Source organism: Leptidea sinapis, chromosome 9, assembly GCF_905404315.1.
Source record: "Leptidea sinapis chromosome 9, ilLepSina1.1, whole genome shotgun sequence".
Lineage (NCBI taxonomy): Eukaryota > Metazoa > Arthropoda > Insecta > Lepidoptera > Pieridae > Leptidea > Leptidea sinapis.
Window position 1 is genome coordinate 6,607,096 of NC_066273.1, and position 22,876 is coordinate 6,629,971.

General features: G+C 34.6%; 1 protein-coding gene across 4 annotated transcripts in view; it reads left to right on the top strand.

Annotated features, from left to right (window-relative positions):
* Window positions 1-22,876, top strand: part of LOC126965935 (dual 3',5'-cyclic-AMP and -GMP phosphodiesterase 11-like) — a 282,867-nt gene that overhangs the window by 55,111 nt on the left and 204,880 nt on the right. For all 4 annotated transcript variants that reach the window (XM_050809740.1, XM_050809742.1, XM_050809741.1 and 1 more), the window contains exon 2: window positions 4,314-4,394. The gene's annotated coding sequence lies outside the window, so the exon portion shown is untranslated. The remainder of the gene's footprint in view (window positions 1-4,313; window positions 4,395-22,876) is intronic.

Sequence of the window (22,876 nt, forward strand, 5' to 3'; positions counted from 1 at the left end):
AAGTGTCATTTCCGTGACCAACATGAATAAAATGATTTTTATTTTATTTGAAATGTTTCACGTTAAAATGTGTTATAACAGATGACCCACTCGTTTCGCAATAAACTTTTTACTCCGCACAGCCACTTTATGGAATCATGTGCCGGCTGCTGTTAACTCGATACGATTAGGCCCATGCCTATACCCTTCATCCTTTAGCTTCTTCTTATATAAAAAAAACACGAGTTTTGCTCCGACAAACATGCCTACAAAGTTACTGGCTACATTTCGTACGTTTGTACACAAAATTTCTTTTAGTTTGTGCATACAAATTCGGTGTCCTCATTTTTATGACCGCGTTAAAATCGTAGAAGTTTGATGGTGGATTGAAGTGAAGTTTTGCTTGAATATTACAGGTGGCTAAAAGCTTAAATATTAGAAGGAGAACTGAATACACCTGTATTCGACTGTTTTTGCTCGAACCCGAAGCGCGTGAAGAGCGTGGAGTGCCCCTTGGCTGTGTGCTATCTCCGACAGTGTTTCTTTTGCATATCAATGATATGTTGGACACCGCCAATATAGATCGCTATGCAGACCACAGCACTGGTATTGTCGTATACACGGCCCCAGATGGTCTCTCTCGGGAAATCGTTAAGCCGTCCCGGGAGAAATTTGTGTCATCTATTGAGCCCTCTCTTGAGAAGGTCGCGTAATGGGGCTTAATTGGACAAGGTTCAATCCTCATGACCCGTAAGACTCTAGTTTGCGCGTTTACCACTAAAAAAGGCCTATTTGTCGTATCACCGCTCTTTGACAAACACTTCCCTCAAAGCCTCGCCCAGTATCGGAATACTGGGTCTCGATCTCGAGCGATTGCCAATTCCTCGGTCATCCGGAAAGCACAGCCAAATTGGCTTCGAAGAAGCTGGGCGTCAAAAATAGAGCACGGGAATACTTTAAGCCGGCCCACATTCTAGCGCTCTACAAAGTGCAGGTCCGGCCACATATGGAGTATTGCTGTCACCTCTGGTCTGGCATATCCCAGTATCACGATCCACTTGACTGCGTGCAACGCAGAACAGCTCGAATTATCGGGGTCCCAGTGCTTTGTGAACGGCTGGGTCACTTTTAGGCTATTTATTAGGTATACAGTAGTTTTATATAATGTCGATAATAAATTTGCCTTTAGATCACATATCCAAGGGTAAAAAATTATTAAGTAATTAACGAGGGAATAGCCCTTTATTTAATGAGTGCCTTAGATCAGATATTTTGACAAGAAGACGAACTACTGAATGCGTTTCAAACCATTTAAGAAGTTTCACTTCAATAATTAAAAAAAATATTACACGGATTTATTCAGCGAAGGTGGGTTGAAGTGTTGGAAAACGTCTTAATCAGGAATTTACTACAAATTGACCGAGTCAAGAGACGAAGTCGACTAAGAACTGGAGAGCTTTCATGAAAGGATCGATGACAATGCCAGAAACCATGTATGTGTGTGATCATCGCCAATTGGAGGTCCATTTTTTTATGAAAATAAGTGACGAGACGAGCAGGACATTCAGCTGATGGTAATTGATACGCCCTACCCATTACAATACAGTGCCGCTCAGGATTTTTGAAAAACCCATAAATTCTGAGCGACACTACAGTTGCGCTCGTCATCTTGAGACATAAGAATTATAATTGATTGATATAATATAATTGATTGAAAAAGCAATATTAAATAACATAACATAACTGAGTTATTATTACATATATTTATTTCAATAAAAAAATATTAAATCCATTGCGTCTCCTCGCTATATTTTGTCAAACATAATAAACATGTTACAATCAGATACTACAATTCTAGTAAGAATATACACACCCAATCAATATTAATTACGTATATTGGAAAAAGATAATTGTATTTAATTTGTTCAACGGAACAGAGTAATCAAGATTGTTATCGGCACAATTAAAATATACGTACGTAAGTAATTGGTTAGGATATGTATAAGAAATGTCGTAAGCAATGGCTTACTACGAAAATCAACTATATCACCTTTACCGTAAAGAAAACCTTCAAAATTTCCCTTTGAAAATAATATTATGTAAACAAATGTATGTTTCAAGATTAACCACATCCAGAGGGGGTCAGTATTTGACAAGCATTTTTTTTGGAAAAAGAGATGTAAAGAGACTGGATGGTAAGTGATCTGCGCACTCTATTGCAACACCAGATGAATCACAGCGGGAGTCTTAAGTAGATGTTTGTAAAACTGGGAATCGTAAAAACAGTTTGGACCCATTAACCGAACCATTGAGAAACCGAATCGATTTTAAGGAGATTGATAACTGGTGATGAAATGTATTAAACTTCGCAGACTGTGGCAAAACCCGTGTTTGGTCAGATTGGAAGGGCATCGTTATTCATTATGAGCTTTTAGCAACGGGCAGAACCATCGGCTGGGACTCTAATTCCAACAACTGATGAGATTAAAGCAAAAAATTTAAAGAAAGCGGCTGTATCAATAGAAAGGGTGTGGTCTTTCATCAGGATAATGTTAGACCAGTGGAGGCTGCTTTACACCGGATGCCAACTAAATTATGGGTACCACTATGGGGCCTATTTCTGCCGTGAAACTGCTTACACATTACTGTGTTTCGGTCAGAAGGCAGTAGCTAGTGAAATTACTGGGCAAATGAGACTTGACATCTTATGTCTTAAGGTGACGAGCACAGTAGTAGTGCCGCTCATAATTGTTACGTTTTTCAATAATGAGCGGCGCTGCATTGTAATGGGTGGGGCGTATCAATCACCATCAGCTGAACGGTCCTGCTCGTCTCGTCCCTTATTTTAATAAAAAAGACCACACACATTTTTAGCCACTCAGCAAAAATTTAATTTTCATATGAAATGCGAAGACATTTCGTCCCCAATCTTATATACAACGCTTATTTCTAAGGGCTTTTATCCTGTCATGCATGTTATCATCCACGTGCGTACCACCCGCATCGTATTATGTTATAGGTACATGTGTTTCCTATCACGCGTGCTGCCTCGCGCGCGGAACGCGGATTGGTTGCAGGTGGGACATTGTCTTGCGTGTTGACAGGAGCGCTCGTAATAAACTCATGCCAAACCAGCACCGCGTGGAAATTAGCTTATTAGAAAAGAACAGATTCAAATTGAATCTGTATCTCTGTTATTTTAATGTTACTAGCTGTCCGGCACACGTTGTATTGCCATATTAATTTAAAAAAAAAAAAAAAAAAAATTAGAGTATGAAATATAGATATTGGCCGATTCTCAGACCTACCGGATATGCACACAAAGTTAAATAGAAATAATTTCAATCAGCATTTCGGAGGAAATCATAACAAACACGGATTTTATATATTAGATTTCACGTCTCAGACACGGTTCAGTCATCAAGTACATGTAAATGTTACAAAATATTACGACTAATGCAATCCTAGAAATTTAAAATAGACAACAGATTATTGTTTTAAGATTTTACCAAAACTTAATTTATTTGTAAACTTAGATATTTTTATAATAGCATTTTTTACAAGAGAAAGTCACTGGATATGCAAGGCGGTGGTCCTGTGCTGCTCGGAATTCTTGAATGAATCCAAAATTGTTTTAAACCAACTACAACCACTAATTGTTACTAATTTAAAAAAATCAGCCAATCTCTGGCTGTTCCACTTCCAACTAACATCCGAAATAGCTTGGTAGATTTTTGCCGCTCTATCTCGGTCAGATAACTCATTTTATGGCATAAAGTGTTAGGACGTTTTAGACCATAATTTCAGTCAAAAAATTGAGTTTCACGCAAAGATATTAAAATCCATAAACTTGTAAACAAATCCATCCGATTGAACGGCCTGGTTGGAAGAACATACACACAAAATTTAACGTTGAAATCACGTCTCATTTTTTAATGCTTTCTTTGTATTAAGCGCCATCTGTTTTCAACTCTACGAAGCAGTACTCACTGTTAGTTTCATCTAAGCTTATTGTGCAAGAAGTTGTTCTTGTCAACTATAGATGTCGTGATGTTATATCCATCAACAAACATTTTGAGGATCACAACAAAGGAGAATATTGTTAGCTTTATTACTAACTTAAATACTATGAAAAGAAGACTATTTAAACCGTATGTAGTTCGAAAGTGCACAAAGGAGCCTCCCACTGGTAAATCTCATTCATAATCCCACTGATTGTGGTATTGCCCTTTCCTAAAACTTACATCTACACTAGCTAAATTTTTGGCAGTTCATCCACACTTCTTGACGTTAAGAAATAATGTGACATTCTAATAAGTTATTTCTTCCCACAGGTGACAACTTCAAGCTGGCCTCGTCGGGCTCCGGAAGCCCGGCGCCCCAGCCGGTGCAGTGGCGGGTGAGGAGGAAACCAGGTAAATATAATGTACAACTTAACTGATCCCAGATGTCGGTCGGTCGGGAAATATAGTCAAAGTCAAATAAACTTAATAAATAAGGCTAATAAATAAATTAGGCTTTAACTAAGCACTTTCGAATCTTCACTATAAATATTGCTTAAAAAATTTTGCGATTTATGTACATGATTATCAAATAATTAGTTTACGATCTTTGATACTGGTAACTTATTTAATCTTATTCTTTGAATTAAAAAAAGATCAGAAAACGTACTTGTAAAGATTTCTTCTGCTGAGTCGACTAAATACAATTATACATTTATTTTGAACTTGAACAGCTTGAACCTTAAAAATTTGCCTTTTTCGGACACATCTATACATTATTACAATATTATATTCTTCCATTTTAGCAAACTAACTTATGCATTTGTTTGTATATTTCCAAAATATAGTGTGCATATTATTTTAGCGTAGGTTCTAGACGATACAACACAAAGTAACAAGTTGGAAAGGTTACATGAAATACCAATAAATTTATCTTAACCTTCCTCACGAAACAATCTATTTAAGTGTGGAAAGTAAAACGAAATATTTTCTGATGCTACAGAGAAATTCTAGCATACATCGTCGGTATGGAAGATTTTGTTTTTCGGTGAATTGAAATACGTGTTGCTACCTATAAGTAGACTTTTTTAGCAATCTACATAATAAAAGAAGTGGATATAGTCATATCGATTCATATTTATAAAACATCAATCCCGATAAGTATGCAGCCATTTTAAAAACTATGAGTTCCACAGTTTCTATAACTCTCTCTCTTTCTTCTCGTTGAAATTCTTGCATTTTGAAAAATAACACGCATAAAACTACAGATTAACAACAAGAGAAACCATAACCATACCATTCGCTATGCTAGTCCCTAAGGGTAACGGAGGACCGTAAATGACACCAATATGTTGGTGAAAATGAAATTTAAGTTTATAGACTCAATTGTACCAAGAGTTATTTAAAACTAAGGGTTCTTAGTGAATTATTAATTAATGCAAGATGGCTCGTAAACCGTTATTTTTGATGGAATAGTAGATGAAGAAGCTTCTGGAGTCTAGGTGGTGGTCTCACCTGATGGTAAATTCGCTCTGTGTCAACGCCAATGATAAAGCATACGTTTTTAACCTTTTATGTGAAAGAAGACGGTTTTCTTGAAGGTTTCAAGGAAGTTCATTCCATCATTTGAATATACGTGGAAAAAAGTTCTTTGGAAAATGCTGTAAAGCACATCAGATAGCGAGGGTTGATGTTGAAGTTGGTGGTGTGTCGAAATGTTCGACACGGCGACAGGAGTCAGGTAAAACAGATCATAAGCTATGCGAATCCGATGCAGTTCAGTTTAGATACCCAAACTGAATCACTAAAATTCGTACCATGAAGTGCCTTTTACTGAATGGCGTTTGGATCGCTTATGAAGAATGAACGAAATAAAATTGCTTTTCGAAACCTAAAAATGATATGATATTAGCGGTTTTTTGCGTAGAAAATACTAAAAATACGTTTTAAAAATGCGCAATTGCGTCAAATTATAAACCTTTAAGCCCTTTTTAATACTTATTAAATAATAGTAATATAAATAAATATAGTTCTTTGAATTAAAAATTAAATTTTTCCTTATGTGTTTTCGTAAAAATAACGAGTTATGAACGCCCCCCATTGATGTTTGATTTGACAGGACCACAGAGTATATATTTTTTTAATTTGTTCTTGCGAACAGGCTATAGAACGGGCCCTTACTGCCGTCTGTAGTATTTTCATTTTTTTATGGTATGGTATTTATTTTCAGTATTTTGTTTTACAAAAAAGTCCAATAAAGTATTCTCATCTCATCTTTACTCAATAAAATTTTTCTTTTCTATGTTTTCACTATTTTTTAAAAGTTATGAACAACACGATTCACATTCCTCTAAGGAAGTAGCAACTTTTTTCGAATCGGTCACTTTACAAATAAGCTATCCAGTTAGGTGGAATAAACACCTCATGGTACGAATGAATGAATGAACTAAATCAGTTTGCGATTCAGATCATTCGATTGATATCATTTTTGACATTAAATTGACACCATTGCGATTTAAACAGTTGATTTGACGTCAACCTAAATCAGATAGATCTAATCACGTCGTGGTACGAAATAGCAAAGCAGTTCATTTTAGGTTGTCAATTGAATCGCAATAAGAGTTCATGGTAGGCCCGCAGTACTGTCGACGGCCTAATCGACATGAAATCGTGGAAGATGTGTGAGTGAAGTCAAACATCATGCTAATTGTCAAATAAATCTTCTACTGCCAGTATTAGTTAGGCTGGGGATAATACATGGAACGGCGGAGGATGCAATAATTCCGGAAAGGGTCGAAGTATCTGCGGGGTTAGCTGACCTCTCACCCCACCAAAGAATAGTGCTTCAGACCATACAACACAGAGGAAAACTTTATCAAGGCAAGGCAATGATACGAAACATGAGCATTTTTGTTGTTTATTTAAAAAAAAGTAACAAAAGTTGCAATTTACGTTCTATAATAATCTTAATATATATAAATTACGTGACACGTTGTTTGACCGCGATGGACTTCTAAACTAATAAACGGATTTTAATGGGGATTATTTCAACGAGTACGGTTAAGTCCAACTTGAGAGATAGGATAGTTTTTATTTCGATTTGAGACCCATACCACACTAGACATATGTATGTCTGTTGTGCCCATACTTATTTTTAATTCGAATATTTGTTTTGTATGGACATATTTTCTATGATAGAATTTAGTGATGCACATATTGACAGTTCTGCTGTGAAACAATTTCATTATAACAACAGGGAAAATTTTTAACGAAATAATTCTTGTTGTTTCGAAATATTATGGCTTATTCCTATAAAACAGTATTTTTTTTTAATTTCTACAGAACAACGTCTGTCACGTCAGCTAGTTATTGTATAAATTACTCTGGTAAATTTTGCTCTCAGTGATTGCGTTCCTTTAGTCGACTCAACTCGACGAAATTAAATTTATCATTTAAATTTATTTATCAAAATTTATCTTTTTCCATTATTTTGAAAACGATTACTACAAGTCTGAAACAGACAAAATGTTTACTATCAATATCTCCCTTATTCCCAGAATGAGATGCAGCAATAACATTTTTATGATCTTGTTATATTTTACAAAACCGTTAAAGGCTAGTCGATAGTAATATCGAGTAAATCATCTGCTTTATGGTTTCCTTAAAGTGATCCAGTAAATAAGCCTCGTAAAGATGGCAGAGCAACTTCATGATTCATAAAATCCTTTATTGCACTATTGTAGGTTTATTGTGCAATATTAATCCATGTGCAACTTCATAGGCATTGTTTGAAGGCAGTGTACTCGTGATTACATAAATATAAAAATGGCTTGGTTGTACGCATGTTGATATTTAATTATTTCTGAAAGTGTATTTGGATGATTTCATGTTAATGAAGGTTATCACATAAACATTAACTTTTACTAACTTGCTTTGGTATGTGACTGAATCTTCGAAGGTAATGTTTGACCTATTCAAAACGTAAGATTAATTTGGAATTTTTCGCACTTAACAAGGATAGATGGCCAAACCAGTGGAAGGCTCCTTTGCACAGGATTCTGGTTAGATTATGGGTACCACAACGACGCCTATTTCTGCCGTGAACCAGTAATGTGTAAGCATTACTGTGTTTCGGTCTGAAGGGCGCCTTAGCTAGTGAAATTACTGGGCAAATGAGACCTAACATCTTATGTCTCAAGGTGACGAGCGCAGTTGTAGTGCCTCTCAGAATATTTGGGGTTTTTCAAGAATCCTGAGCAATAATTGAAATAGTCTGTCCGATTATTCTTACCAGGATCTTCAGGTTTTTTTATTTTATACCCGGTGTCTTCAAGGCGATTGGTTAGTCATGTGCACACCAGAAATTAAATTATTATCGTTTTAACAAAAAAAAAACAAAAAAAAAATTAAAAAGCTATGAAACATAAAAGACATAAAAGACTAAAAACAGAAAATAATTTTCAATAACTTTAAATTAGGAATATTGTGATTAATAAATAATGTATTTTATCGTAATAAAGCATGGGACAGGAAATAAAACCGAAGCTATACAAATAGTGTGTTATCATAGAGAAATGTTACGTATGCTACTACTATTCAAGTAATTCCGATATCAAGAAAGTGGTGTTAATTAAGTTTAGGGATACCTTTACATAGACGTACAAGATATATAAATATAGATAAGAATAAATGAATAAGAGTATGTTGATAAATTTCTTATATAATAATATATAATACTTCACAATGACATTTTTTTTTATATGAGAGGGGGCAAACGGGCAAGAGGCTCACGGGATGGGGAGAGGTGAGGCAATCGCCCATGGACATCCGCAACAACAGGCGTGTCAAGAAATGCGTTGCCGGCCTTTAAGGTGGGAGTATGCTTTTTTCTTGAAGGTCCCTAAGTCGTATCTGTTCGGAAAGACCGCTGCCGGTAGTCGATTCCACAAATTGGCTGTGCGAGGCAAGAAATTTCGAACTAAACGTGCGGTTGTGGAATGCCAGACGTCTACGTGATGCGGATGGTACTTTGCACGTAATGTCCGGTGGTGGAATTCGGCTAAATTTTCTGAAAATGAAACAGTACATTGTTCTCCAATGGGAGATTCTTAACGAAGTTGCAATTTTTAGGCACAAGACAAAATAGAGCAAAGCACAAGACAAATCAATACTCTTGAGCAGTAGAACCCATCTTTTCCACAAGTGGTCACAAGTTAATCAGTGCTTTATCCATACTATCTATACTAATATTATAAAGAGGAAAGATTTGATTGTTTGTTTGTTTGCATTGAATAGGCTCCGCAACTACTGAACCGATTTGAATAATTATTTCACTGTTAGAAAGCTACATTATCCCCGAGTCTTATGGGCTATATAATATTTTCAAAAAAATTAGGGATCCCTACTAAAAGTCCAGTAATGTAACCCAAGGTGTAAAAATACGTACGCGAACGACGTCGCGGGGTAGATATACTATATAACTATATACTTTCGAGGAAAACAATAGAAAATTATTTTAATTTTAGCGAATTGTAAATATAACTACAAAATTGAACGCAGTATTTTTGACAGGGCCTACAACTATATTTAAGAAGCTGTCCGTAGACTGTTTTTTTTGTAACTGGCCAGGCCCAAAACTAATGTAAAAAAAAGGAATGGATTAACATACATTTTCCGCTCGCTGCACCACTTTAGTCCTTGGATTTAATATAAATATATATATAACCTTTGAAGGCACTTTTCAAGTACTTTTGAAATAGTTAATATACCTGAATGGTTTAATTCGGCGACATACATGTCGGTATACAGGTTATTAGGATAATCTTGCCTTACCCTCTACTACTATGTATGGGACATTTAAGGTCAGGGAATGTTCCTAAGAACAGACGAATTATTTAAAGATTTTAGAGAAGGCCGTACTGGTATAATTTCGGTTTCTTTAGTAGTTTATTTCAAATGAAGGAGTGGTTTGAACTATTTGAAATAATCAATGGCGATCAGTTGCGTAAACATAACAAACGTTAGACCCCACATGGTGAGAATAATTAAACAAATGTAGCTTTTGTTTATAATAATATTATTTTAAAGTAGAGAGATTATAGAGGGCCATGGGGAGTTATACTAGAAGTACTAATAGTTATTGAGATATGAGGTGATGTGGAAGTAATGAGCGGGCAGATGAAAACCTCATAATATAATATGGATGTGTATGATGGATATATTCCACGGTCAGATGGGAGATGTAGTTAAAAGTCATAAGTTAAATAAGATAGTTAAGTTAATAATAATGTTAAATTTTCGCAACAATTAATATTAATGTCCCTTGATGTATTATTTTAGTATGTATAGGTACATATGAAGATTTTTACAACATTATAAATATATAATATAAAATCAATAATTCATAAATCTTTAAAAATAATAAGAATGTTTGGAATTGAAGATTATCTCATGTCTTATTCCAGTTCCGGTACCCGTTTTCGCTCCCGTTCTCAAAATATTATATGAATCTTATTTCGAGGAAGATTGCTAGTGCAAACTTAACCTACTATTGGTACTGTTATAGCTCATGGACGTGAATTATAATTTTTCACTAATCCCGCGGGAACCTATGATTTTTCCAGGATGAAATGTAGCCTTAGGTGTCAGTTCCCAAGCTCTAGTCTATCGCTGTACCAAATTTCATCAAAATCGGTTCTGTAGCTCCGGAGTAAAAGCGTAATAAACAAACTTCCATTCACATTTATAATATTAGTAGGGATATTCCAAACTTGTACTAATTACATATTATATAATATTAACAACCCAGTCGGACTGTATAAAACATGAAAATTGCAAACGAAACTGCACATTTAATTAACGATGAATTTTAACTGGAAACGCAAATCGCAACCCTTACTTATAAACTTTTAATTACATCGCCTCGAATTGCTGTCATAAAGCTAATGGAAACATGTCTGACCCTCGGATCGAGCCAAACACGCCTGTTACGTGAACATGAAGTTATTAATACCCATTCATTATGATGCCTTTTAATACTAATAGCAGCGCTATGAAGGATACCATCTTGTAATTTATTTTATTCCTTTGAGTACAACATCGCGTGTTCCGAATTGCGATGTTTGTGAGATCCTTGAATAGGAGGGCAATTGTGTTTTGAGCTCTTATTTATACTTGCTGATGGAAAATTCTGGAAAGGCTTCGTGGAATGTTATTGTCAATGGCAATCCATCTTTTAGTGCGAAATTTATGATCGATGGAGCAAGATGTTTTCGACTGTGGGAACGTTAACTGAATTTATTTTGTGTAGGTGTATTTCATGATTGATTGATGTACGCACTATTAATTTTACGAGACTGCTTTTAGGGCCTTGTAATTAAAAGTGTCACAGTATTAATTATAAGGCGTAATATGCTAAACTCTAGAGCTAGGAATATCTGTTTAGGTATAGATTAATAAGTGAAGTCACATCCTATCTATATATATATATAAATGAATTGCTGTTCGTAAGTCTCGCTAAAACTCGATAACGTACGTACACCTTCCTTAAAGGCCGGCAACGCTCTTGTGCTTCCTCTGGTGTTGCAAGAGAATGTGGGCGGCGGTGATCACTTAACAGGTGACCCGTACGCTCGTTTGTCCTCCTATTCCATAAAAAATCGGCTGGACCGATTTGGCTAATTTTGGTATTGAATTATTTGTCGAAGTCCAGAGGTTTAAAAGGTGAATAAATATGAAAATGTTCGGAATGAAATAAAAACAACAATTTTGTTTTTCCTTTGTTGTGTCCCCCGTCGTTAAGAAATCAGATTGAAAGAATAGTTTAAAATGAATAACTAATCAGAATATTTGTATCTTTCTTACTTTCTCGAAAGGTAAACAAACTCAATTTAAGCTACCTTTAGTTGGTAGATTAGCTACAGGCGTTAAATATGATGGAAATATAACGTTTGCTGGGTCAGCTAGTTTTGAATAAAAAAATTTGAATTTGAATTAGAGTTAAATTATTATCTATAATTCATCTTCCCTCTGAAATATTACACATTCAGAAAAGACTATGTAATACTTGGTTTGCCTTGTACGTACAATTAAGAATTCAACAAACATTTAAAATTACCCTCGATCCTTTTGTAGCGAGTCTTCATTATTCGAACTAGCGTTACATAGCCGAGTTTGACTCAGTCTTATTTAAGGCGAAGGGTAAGCAGAAAACACGCAAACAAGGTGTTTTTAGACAAGTTTTGTGGTGAAAATATAGCATTTGGAGCTATGAACACTACTTTATCCTGTTACACATACCCTTAAGTCTTACTTGTAGGTTGCTAATGCTTGCTGTTAGTTAAACTTAACACTCCAGAGCTATTATGAATTACCAGTTTTGTTTGCAGTTAAACAAGTTTTTTCTCGGCATGATGCATTTGTTTAGTATACTGCTCTCATAAAAGTTGTTCTTATAGCTTTTACTTTTTTGTGTTGGTACATTTATTAAGATTAGTAGTCAATAATGAGGATTCTAAGGAATTAAACTGTTTGCGCCTGTTAAAATGTTAAATCTTCGACGCAAGAAGTTTGAAAATATTGGCTTTGTAACATAGGAGCCGTGAACTCATGGTTCGCCGGCATTTAGTGTCGCCTTTAACCAACAATTAAAGTGCACACTTCACAGCAGCTATATAAGTTTTTACTTAAAAAGTGTGTGTGTACTTATGTAGGCACACAAGAAGTAATACTTCTTTGGCCTAAAAAAGCAAAAATCCTTAAAAATTATTTATTCCTCGTGCTATCCTACGTTTGTAGAAAGAACAAAATCTTTGCAACGATGGCTTTGACATTTAATTATTACATAACGTATACGGCTGTGCGGGTTTGAACCCTTTGACTACTAATAATGGACGAAGACACCGAATAAAAAAATAACGAATGTCGCAAACGTCAGAAAATATTAGGAACCAACTTCACCCTATTACTTTTGTGTTACAGTGATGCGCGCGCATCTTAAAATTTCACTCTCAATTTTTTCATAATGCGCCTAAAGAACTATAACTTAAAAAATTTTGACTAACTATAAATTCTATATAATAACGTCGCAATTTTGGTGTTGGGCTATTGTAATTGACAACTACTAATTACTTTTGCTCCGTATTATGTAATTTTGTTTGCTGAAGGCACACGGGTATTTATAGTTATTTATTGCAACTGTTGTGTAATAAGGGGTATTAAAACACGAATTTGGGTTGACAATAGTATAACATGAGTATTTTAATATCTAACTATCAACAGTTGCATACAAGATCTACACCCATAATATGAATCCTCCATAAAAGATGCTGAAACAGATTACTGCTAACACTAAAAAAGCCAGTCCTTGTAACAATTATATCATCCAAAGGAGTGTTATTATGAAAACGAATGATATAATATTGTACTGAATTTCATCACAGCACTCGTATGGATGATGTAATGGTTATTAGGACATTGGGTGTTTTGATGTTGGCAATAAGCTAACTGTTTTAGAATCTTTAATAGAGGATTTAAAGCATGGGTGTAGATAAAACTAATAATAACATCAATGAATGAATGAGTGAATGAATAAGCCTTTATTGCAAACAATGTAAGATTCATACAATATATATAGTCTAATCTAATCTAAATAATATTGTAAACTAAGTAATATTCTAAGCTAAGTAATAATAATCTAAGTAATATTCTAATCTAAGCAATAATCTAATATAAGTGATATTCTTAATCTTCTACATCGTTCGCTTGTCTTCCGACATAGGCCTCCTCCAGAAATTTCCACTGTGATCTGTCCAGAGCAGATCATCTCCACGTTGGTCCGGCCACTTTTTTAAAATCATCTTCCCATCTACTGGGTTGTCTTCCTTGATTTCTTTACCCTTGTCTTGGATACCAGTCTATAATATTTTTTGTCCATTTGTCAATATTGCTTCTCAAGGTGTGTCCTGCCCATCGCCATTTTAATCTTTTTATAGTGTTGTCTATTCTTTCTAATTTCGATTTCTTCTTGATTTGTGTTAGTCGTACCTTGTCTTTCCTTTTGATCTTTAACATGCTTCTTTCAATGCTTTGTTGACACACTTTAAATTTTTCTTAACAAAGAAAAAAATATGCAATAATAATCATTATATCTCAAATAGATTTATAATACGCCATCAACAAACATCGACGTTAGTCTAGCTTACACGGCATTAATTTTCTGCTCTAAATTGTTTCGCCAATTATTGTGTTTATAGGCTTCTACTAAGACCTTAGTTCAAGTGCTCTGACGTTTCCATTTGGCGCGGCATTTCGTTACACATTTTAATTGTTCGCCTGGAGCATTAAGTCTCGAGGACGTTTACGACTAATTCGAAACGATTCATAAGTCCACCATTCAATTTTGTTGCGGGCCTTCCTTATAAGTACTAGCCATGTCAATTGACTCTGCCTGTTTTGTATTCTAACGGCCGTTCCCAATATTCAGTCTATCTCTTATTTGAGATAAAAATCGTAACTATCGTTGACTTTTCTGTCCCAATAAACTTATCGACGGTAACTCACCTTATCCGTACACGCTGTCTGTCAATGGGACGACGTATAGCTTACCAGCGATAGAAGTTTGTATGGAAATTGCAATTCACGAGTCACAATATAAGGCTATAAGAATGACTTATCGGGTATATTGGGACATCTTCAGATTATTGACAGCTAATTACTGACAGTAGAAGGTAGTTATTTATCTCTATCTGTAGATAGTATATTGGGAACGGCCGTAAGTCAGTTGCATTTTTATGTCATTTATATTAATTATCGTTTAACGTTTTCTTTTTTACACGCTTGTTATTAGTTACACCTGTATGTATATTTCTTTGTAACCGGACTCAGTTGGGCGCGATTTGAGCGACCCAATTTAAACGGCCAGATTTCGTTCAAAATTTGTAGACTTATCGAGGACCGATGCCAATACATTAATTTGATAAAATTATTCCATTTTTCAAACTAAAGATTTTTGTTAATTTATATAATTTTCATCAATCGCAACCGATAAGGCAGGAATTGATATTAATTTTAACTTTCAACCATTATCTTTAACCGATTTATCTAATACTAGGATATTTTCGAATACCAAACAGAATTTTTAGTTCTTTAGCGTGTTTTTTTTTAACTATTATATAATACTAGCTGACCCAGCAAACGTTGTATTGCCGATATTAAAATCGCGATACAAAAGTAACTGTTGATCGTGGATGGGTGAAAATTTGAAGTTGTATGTAGTTTTTAATGCTGACACATAATCAAACAAAATTTAAAAAAAAAATTTTCGTGTGGACCATTTAGGGGGATGAAAAATATATGTTGTCTGATTCTCAGACCTACCCAATATGCACTCAGAATTTAATGAGAAACGGTCAAGCCGTTTCGGAGGAGTTCAATGTTTAACACCATGACACGAGAATTTTATATATTAGATTATTAACGTTTAATACATAATTGAGTCATCGGTCATCTGTTATTAAAACGACACCGTTATAGCAAGCAATAAATTTCTCAACAGTAAATATTGCTATAGGTACCACCATTTTAATGATGATTAATCTATCTCATTCTAATAAATGGAGAAATTCCCTTCGTGGGCTTAGCTGACTGACGTTTCAACGTAAAGTATTAAAGGGCTCTTAAACTTGTAAAAAGTTTCTTGTTTTGTATCTAAAACTAATTATAAGAGTTTTTCAAAGTTTTAAATTTGGTGTTGAGGCCTTGCTAAATACTATAGAATTAAAATCTGTTGGCTTTATTACAAGGCCACCACCGATATGAACCGTCCGGAAAAGTACTACTAAAGCTAGAAATATGTTGTGCAATGAATGGTAGTGATTTTAACAGAAGTCCTTTCTGTATGTATATGAAATATTGGCAGTGAGGACAGAAGTAAGAATAAATAAAACCCTTATTTTGATTGTGTGTGCCAATATTTTAACTAGCAATTGAAATAAAACCACCTTTCGGTTTGATGTAATGGAGAGATGAATGTATGATCTGGCTTAACGGTTAGGAGTTGGGCCCACAAAAGGCTTAAAAGGCATTTATTCTCTCCAAATTGATTCCTTTGGAATTATTTTTGATGTCATTTCTAATAACTACTAGATAAACAAATGGCGCTCTGAGAGAGAAGAAGTGGCGCAAGAAACTCTCCCAGCATTCTTTTTTTTGCGCTCTTTTCAATAAAAATATACAATATTGTACAGTCATTTCTATCGCTATAAAATAATCACAATCTAGTCCCAGGCTGTCCGATCATTTAGATATTCAGCAGTGGAGTAATAGGATTTACGACAAAGCCATTTTTTTATAAAACATTTAAATTTATTTATAGATAATGCCTGAACAGTGGCTGGGACTTTATTATAGAAGTGTATACATTTACCCTTAAAGCTATTATGTATCTTATGAAGCCTACTAGAATTAGTCACAAGCAATCCCTTATTTCTAGTGTTATAATAATGAAAATCACTATTAAGAGTAAAAAGGTGACGATTTTTGTGAACAGTCATAATATTTATTTCTTTAAATTTTTCTTTGAGAGACTGTCTATAACCAAGCTGATATATAGCATGAACAGCTCTCTTTTACACATAGTTTTCTTTAACACATAGTTGATACGAGTCTATATAAAAAATCGACGACGCAATTATTTTTCTATTCTATCCATCTATTTTCCTATAAATGCAACAACGACGCATCGCTTTCTATGAATAAATCTTTATTTGTACCAATAACAAAATACATTTTTTTTTTTTGCCTTAAATTACGCTCTACCCCCAAACTAGGATAGCCCGTCCCAGTTGCGCAATGTAAAATGTCGAAGAAAACATAATGATGTGTGTGTGTGTGTGTGTGTGAATTTATAAAAAGTTAATTTCATAAAACAGTCTACGTACAGCTATTGTAGTACGAAAATTATTTTCCCGAGAATAAGTAATGGAGTTGTCAGCTCGATTATATCGGGACATTATCGAGACGGTGGCCAGAGTACTCGGTGTCATTAAACTTAATAATGGCCCAATTTGTAACCTCGGTCTAGCTAATATATCTTGTGTATCACCGCAGGTATCACTAATGGTTGTAACATTCATTGTCTTCGGAATTAAGTGCGCTGTTCATGTTACTTGTTCCATAACTCCTCGATTTTATATTTATATTTTAGACGAAGGGTGAAAAGGGTCATCTGAGTAACGTTTATGCTATGTCGTTACAAGGTTTTTTTTTAATACGACTTTATGCTTATTTCTTAGCTTCTTTGTATTTTTTATTGTAGGTACTAATGTCAAAGTCAAAAGTCAAAGTTTTTATTTGCATAAACATGTTAGATTGATGTTACATATATTGAGTACATGTTTGCCACATTTATGACGTGAAAATTTTATAAAATACATTTCTGACAATACAAAAAAATCATAGTTACAATAATATAAATTTAACAAAAGATTAGTAGCAGTATTATATAGTATATAGTCAAGTTTTTAGTTGAAAATATTCGTCTAATGAATATAAGCAGTTTTTACTAAGGTATACTTTCAATTTAGATGAGAAATTCCTATTTGACGATATATCTCTTATTATTTTTGGGATGTGATTATAGATTTTTATGCACATACACAAACTGTTTCTCTGAAATAATGTAGTTCTACAGCAAGATACTTGTAGTTTGGTGGGGTCCCTGGATGGGAAAAGAGAAGTTAGTTAATATATTATGATACAGCCTTATTAATATATTATTAAGGCTGTATCAGCCTTATATATAACATTAACATTAATTAAATTAACGATTAACAGTACATTGCTTTATATACTAAGAATGATAGTGAAGCTTGTGGGCACGAGACGAAGTCTTAATACATCCAAGTAGGTGAATCGCCTTTTTCTCTTATGATCCAGTGTGATTTATACTACACCTACGTGGGAAATAAGAGACATATTATTATGATTATAATAAGCAAATCAAAAATGTCAGTTTAAAAAAAGCTAGAAATATATTTAAAGACTTCTTTTCTGTCTTGCTCTTGACAATCTTATAAAAAAATGAAAGGCTGTTACATACTGGCCATTTTTGTTTTCCGTTATAATGTTCGTAAATGAAGAAATAAACGAACACGCTAGTAATGCATTTTGTTCTATTTTTTGCCCCTATATTTTTATAATACGATATAAATGAAATCGTTCCGTTTGTCACGATTGATGCGGTAAATTTTGAAAAATGGACATGGCGGAAAAATACTTAAAATATTTTTCGTTCGAGATATGGGCTTCTAATTACACACTCAAGCTTTTTCTTTACCTTTTCCGAACTCGTGCGTTCTCTTTCCCAACTGTCAAAATAATGTCTATTAAAATGAACAAACCTACCACGAAGTTTAAAAAAAATCATAGAAGTTTTTATTATTCATACAAATATTTCAAAAAAGAAGCTACTAATTTGTTTCAATATCAGATTTAATGATTTGATTCAATGAGTTAGGCCAATTCCATCAACTAGCAAACGCCATTGTATAACACCTTGGACAAATATACATGAACAATCATACGAAATTAATAAAAGTTTGTCTCAAACAGTAAATATGCAACCTAAAACTTCCCCAGTTAGTATAAATTAAATTGCTTCATTATAACTTTTATAAGAAATAAATGATTAGTTAGTTGAGTTTATTGTGTTTTTATTATTCTATTAAATTGCTTCATTTTTTCGCAACTGTATTAAAAATAGTTTTCAGTACACGTGCGGAACCGTCATTGCAACTTGGTCGGACCTTACCCTAGGCTGCACCTCGGCTCGATTAGACATTTGTCGGAACTCTTTGCAATGACAGGCTTTCCGCTCTTGTAATGAAATATACTATTATGCGCAGCCTTTTTTTATGCGGTTATTACTTTGCTAGACTTATATAATTTGTACATAAAAATATTTATTAAACATATTTAAAAAAAAAATGATTACTTTCATGTATTTCATGGTAAGAATTCAGCATAAAACAAAAAAAAATATGAATTACTATCAGTTTAAGAAGTTTTCTGCTTCATTAACCACAAAGTTTTCTCTTTACCGGAGGCAATGTTGCCCGCCCACATGAAAACTTTCTCCCGAACTACCTTCTAAATAAATACTACGCTTACAGGCTGTATTTACTTGGGATTTGTAAAGCTTTTAGCTAAATAAAACATTTTGTAAATAAATGTATTGAAAGACTCACGTGTAATCTCTCGGAGTAAAAGTTGGCAGAGATTGGCATATTCAACTCATTTCATTTCATGTAAACCTCTTTTTCACGCTAATCTGATCTTATCGTGTAATTAAGGTGGTTGAATGGTTGAAAGGTTGAATTTAAGTGAAAAATTGATGGCTGATCCATTAATTCTAGTAATATAGCCATGCCATGTTGGCAATTAAATCATAATGAAATCTGTACTCGAATTTTTGTATCGGTACTCTTCACCCACGACAAAGAGTTCGAACTCGACCAGTGGGAGGCTCCTTTGCACAGGAAATTGCTGCCGTGAATCAGTAATTTGTAAGCATTATTGTGTTTCGCTCAGAAGGGCGCCGTACCTAGTGAAATTACTGTTCAAATGAAACTTAACATCTTATGTCTTAAGGAGACGAGCGCAATTTTAGTGCCGCTCAGAATTTTTGGGTTTTTCAAGAATCCTGAGCGGCACTGCATTCTAATGGTCAGGTCAATTACCATCAGCTGAACGTCCTGCTCGTCTCGTCCGTTATCGTCATAAAAACAAGTTTATATAAAATCCTGGCTAATCCTGGATTTCGATCCAGCTTGTAATAAAAATGCGTTATCAGAACTGAACCAACACGAATCAGTGAGATTTAACTTGAGTATAAAATAAAATTCGGTTGCAAGATTCTCCTGTTCACTTCTGTTCGCCTGGTAATACCTACATAATGTATAACAAATACGCACTGTGCGAATACTGCTCGTGCAATTATCCCCCTCTTTTTTGTCACGTACGCATTTTACTGGTGAACTCACTTTCGCCCCAACATGTCAAAAGAAACCTTAACAAAGCCTACAAAATTTTATGACGATACGACACTCGAACGGTTAGCTCAGTTGCAAGAGCACTCGCACGGAACGCGAGTGGTCGTGGGTTCGAGTCTCGCATCGTTCATAAAATTTTGTTTTCAATTTTGATGTGTGGATCAATCCCAGAAGTGAGGGTTATCACTTTAAAAACATAACAAATTGTTTAAAAGGAACCTTGTTAAGTTAAGGCACTCATAATCCTCATTGTTATTGTGAGCACATTTTTACTCCAACGTTTTATTTTTACTAAATATTTTATCACCCCAAATCACTCTAAATTTATGTACCTATCCTTTGAACGTACACATATTATACGGTTGTGTGTTAAACATTGTTGGCCGCCTTTGAAGCTGTCGTGTTGCATGAATTTTACGAGGTGACAGAAATCAAATTCCTGCTCGCCTAACAACCGCAATACCGGTGACGCGACTAGATGTTGTTTTTTACGCTTGAGGAATAGATTGTACACAAAGCAATCATCGAAGATAATAATAAGTTATTCTTCTTCACAGTCGTCCTCATTGCTGAGGATCGTGACTCCACCTAAGTTTGTCTCCAGCTTTCCTCCATCTGTTTCGGTCTGTCGCTTGGTGGAGTGCGATGCTAATGGGTTGGTTAGTCTGCTCGGATATTTGGTCAGACCAGCGTCGGGGGCTCCGGCCTCTTGGTCTCTTCCCCTTCGTACACATCGTGCGAGAGAGAAGAACATCTCTAACGGAGAAACAGACAGATGGACATGGAAAACGAATCTATTGTTACAGTAACAGATTTTGATGTACAAAACGTACACAGTCAGGCACATGATGTCCTTAGTGTTTTGACTACTAAACCACTTTTACAAATCAAAATTGTTCACGCTTTATCTTGTTGTGAGGACGTCTTAGATACTTCAGTATTTATAACTATTTGTATATGGCTACTGCACGGACTAGAAAAAAAAAAGGACTCCGTGTCACCTTACATAACAGTGTAGCACCAAAACAAGCCGATTAACGTGTAAATACATAGCCCCACGCACACACTTACACTACTACAGGCCGATAGGCGGCAATTATTAGAATTGTCATCGTCTGTGACAGATCAGTGTGCGTCTCAATAAAATATTTTAAAAATGCCGTCGTGCGTTGTGAAAAAGTGTATAAACGATACTATATAAGTATTTGTGGCCATGTATGATTATTTAAGGGAGAAAAAATTGAGTAACTTAGTATAACCCGTAACCGCACACACACTAGCATAACGGTGCTTCACTTGCTATATCACGGCGCGGAGTCTATCTTTTTTTAATCGACCGTGGGCTATTGTTGATGAAATTATGAAACAAAGGTTACATTTGAAAAAAGAAAGAACTTGGTAGAATTGTGTTTCCAGTTACTTTACCACTGTTTTATTCTGAATTGTAAACTTCTTTAGCGGCGTTGAGCACTTTTCTTGGGATGGGTATAAAATATTAAACTCGCTTAGGTTACGTGGCCTGAGTGCCAAGTGTGAGATTTTTTCACCCATTCGATCGTGTAAAAGTTAACTACTACTTTCACTAGATGGTGCTCTTTCCACGCCATACATATCGAAGTTAACTTTCACGCGATCGAATAGGTAAAAAATATCACGCTTGGCACTCTGATCAAAAATTCGTAAGACAGGCGTTGAAATTATGGTTGAAAGATTTATACTTCTAACTAATTATAGTTCGCCAATTTCAGCTTAGTAATCATACGGTCATAGGACAAGTGGTTGAATCATTGTGATTGCGAAACCGAAACACCGCGAGGTCGAGGGATTGAATCTCAGTTGTGAAATATTTTTACAGTTTAATTATTTGGTTTTTAAGCTTTGTCATTAGCAAAGACTCTCCTAGATAATTATACTTGTTTCTTTGTTACTTATTATTTTTTTCAAATTAATGTTTTTGTTTTATCATTTTTTTTCTTACTTCAGTTACCATAAACCTCTTGTATCAGTTTTAGAGATTGGTGATGATGATTCTAGTAATGAAGATAGTGATGGAGTCGTTGAAATTATGGATGAAATTTGATTTTTCTGAGAGATAAACTTATTAATATTGTTTTAACCACATAAATGTTAGTACTTTTATACTGATTAATAAAGCAATTCGACTGAAATTATTCCCGAACCATTCCAATATATTCAAAAATGCGCAACGTTAATGTTCAAGTTTTTACTTCTGTCGGCACTCCCGGAATGAAACCCGTAACTTTTCCATGTCAAAACCAGTGAATCTAACGAAGAAATTGGATGCATTTCAAGTCTTTATTTTGATTTATTTAGAAAAAGTGCAGCAAGACAATGATACAACTAATGATAAACAGTTTTGGCGCGTATGAAAATAGCTAGGTTTATGTACAACAGAAAGTCCGAAAATTATCGCGGTCAAAGGTTAATCAGGCTTCAAAACTGTAGCAAAACCGGGGTAACTCGCAATAAGGAAATTCAAATTTAAAAACATAAGTTCACTATTGAAAGCCAAAAACTATCACCCATTCCAAAAGGTTATGCCTCAGACCTGAGAAGAACGTGAAATGCTGTATGTACGGTGGGATTTAAAGGGCATTGCTTATAATCTTTTACCACCGGGCAGAACCATCGATTGGGATCTCTCCTGCCAACAACTGATGAGATTAAAGCAAGAAGTTGAAAGATATTCCCTGGAATTGATGTTTATTTCGCGTATTTTATTCTACTTTTATCGTTAATTTTGTTAGTATTGAAGATTTTTGATAAAGTATCATTTTAGTTTGCAATTTGATATTGTCAACTACATTTTTAAAATTATTAGGGTCG